Raw genomic sequence first — 2,903 nt, 5'->3', positions numbered from 1 at the left:
ACTTTTACATACACTTTTCCCCTGTATGCCATTTCATTCTACCAATAGCAGCCCCTACTGTTTATGTTCTTCCCTCTATGTATCTCTCACATCATCAATGACACTTTGCAATTCTTGAACACTGTCCACTGCCCAAGTTAGTTGTGGTGTCACAATGACAGGATCTTTTTTAAAACGGGGGCCACATTTTTCATTAACGAAACACTTTGAAACTTGGAACACTGGTAGAATGTGTCATATAAAACATCTTTTTCTCTTAGTCTTCTTTAAAAAAAAAGAAATCATTAAGTTATTCCATGTTAAAGTTGTCGTATTTCTGTAATTTCAACCAATCACTGACGTCCATTCAGCCGATATACATTAAGTGCCGACTACATAAACAAACGATTCTGAAACAATTCTATCGGTGATAAGGGTTAGGGTTAGGGTAAAACAGCAAATTTAAAAAGAAAAAAGCAAATAAAACGAAGAAAAAGAAAAAGAAAATTTAAAATGAAAAAAGCAAATAAAAGTATACGAAGTTTGAAAGTCTTTCGGTACCAAAAACACTACGTAAAACATTAATGAAAAATGTGGCCCCGTTTTAAAAAAGATCCCAATGACATTAGTGTGGCGAAAAATTGACTTCGAATCCAACAGGGTAAAGAATATTGATTTTTGAGCATCGAAATTATCCAGATATTTTATTAGCGACCTCAATTACAATCGGATCCAAGTTGAGAAAAAAATCTTAAAAAAAAAGTATCTGTCAGCAATGTAATAATTTCAAACAGTTAAGGAAAAATTAATAAGAAATCAGAAGTTACTCATTTTCCCACTAATTCCACGTTCATATTTGAATTTTTTGCGGTTCTATAAGATTTTTTTGTTTTTATTCATTCTCGAACTAGATGGGTATATAACAACAAGCCAGCCAACTCAAAAAAATCTTTAGTGAGGTTTCTGAAAACACCCAGACAAATGGGTCGAAACATGTACCTAATAAAAGTCTAATACGAAATCCATCTACTATCATTTAATACGATATATAACTATATGCGTGTGTGTGTTTCAAATGTACAGAAAACAAAAGACAAGCAAGCTCATTAGTTTGACACTCGGAGAGAATGGAAAGGGGTACTACTAAAGCGACGCGCAGTCGCGCGTCCGCGCTAGCTAGTCTTGAGTGGTCGATCCTAACCTGCGTGTGCAAATGAATACCCTACCACTAAACACGTATTCATTTGCACACGCAGGTTAGGGATAGGGTTAGGATCGACCACTCACGACTAGCTAGCGCTGACGCGCGACTGCGCGTTCGGGTCCGCGCTGCTTTAGTAGTACCTGGAAAGGTTTTCAATACGCTCTTCGACAGAAAAGGATGAGGCGGGGAAATGGCGAGAGAAAAAATGTGTCGGGATTAACGATTTATACATAAGCATATGTACGCTAAAGCGGTGATTATCAAATTTTTGTTGATAAGCATCTTCTTTCGCCAAAATATGGCATCCACTGTAGGTTTGGCTATCATATTTGAGGGGAGAGAGGGAAAAACAGTAATTATTATATCATATTTGATGAAATGATTACCGCGTTTTCTAACTCACAATATACTATCAAATTCTAAAAATTAAATAAATTTTCTTTAAAATAGTTTTAAAACGTAAGTTCCGCATGAGGTCTAAATATTTTATCGCTTTGAAAAATTACATTTCACCAGAAGCACTCAGCACCAACTTCTACAACTCTCCAAGGAGACGTTACCATTATAATATTTGACATCGAAAATGCGGCTGGTAACATAAAGTCAGCTTCACGCGTTCATTGGGATAAATTGAAATTTTATTGTTGAAGAAATCAAGAGTAATTTGAATGTTGGCGTAGAATAAAGTTGACAAATAATTATTTAGTCTGGTGATAACATATGACACGTTGATTCACTGTTTACAACTGAAAATGGTAAGCTGATAAACGTTTGTTTTAATGCTGTAATCATGTATGTAAATAATAGAATTGCTTTACTTGGATGTAAGTAGTTATATTGGAGAGAGAATATATAAGGTATAGCTTTCAGATGTAGTAATTATATAAATGTGAAAATAAATATTTACACAAATGTACCCCTCCCGTCATAAAAACGGTTTACCCATAATTTTCTGAAAAATGTGTTTTTTGATGAAATTTTCTGCAAATGTCTTTGATATGTGATTAAGTTACCTGTAGCTTACGATTATATCGGAAATTAATGTAACAAAACAATGTGAATGTTGTATATTTTATGCACCTTAACTTCTTTTCCTCATGTTTCTATCCAGATTATATCTATGTCGAAAAAAAAAATCACTTTTGAGGACCATCCTTTACGTTAAGGAATTTGTTAAATGAAACTTTTCAGAGTTAGAGGCATAATTTGACTGTGACATCCTAGACGAGGCACCTACCTCATATCCAGGGACAAAGGGTAAGAGCATCTGGTCTCTTCCCATCACTTCTGGATAATCTTGTCTGACCCAGAACTGAGGGGATATTAACCCAAGCCAGAGCCTGTTTAATGGTTAAGTTTAACTCAGTGCGATGAGCAAAATGACCAGCATTTTAGGCAGCAACACTAACTGTGAGGGCCTGTGGAGTTGAGGTGCCTACCACAGCAACGTTTCAGTGGCACCACACACACACATTCTGGTTGCATATGGTGTCACAAATTCTTTTTTATATATCAGTTGTTTGACTGCGGCCATGCTGGAGTATCACCTTTAGTCAAACAAATTGACCCAGTACTTATTCTTTGTAAGCCTAGTACTTATTCTATCGATCTATTTTGCTGAACCAGTAACTTAGGGGGACGTAAACACACCAGCATCTGTTGTCAGGCGATGGTAGGGGGACAAACACAGACACACAATCACATATATATTCATATATAT

This window comes from Octopus bimaculoides, chromosome 24, assembly GCF_001194135.2.
Source record: "Octopus bimaculoides isolate UCB-OBI-ISO-001 chromosome 24, ASM119413v2, whole genome shotgun sequence".
In the NCBI taxonomy this organism is placed as follows: domain Eukaryota; kingdom Metazoa; phylum Mollusca; class Cephalopoda; order Octopoda; family Octopodidae; genus Octopus; species Octopus bimaculoides.
This window is presented reverse-complemented; position numbering follows the sequence as displayed.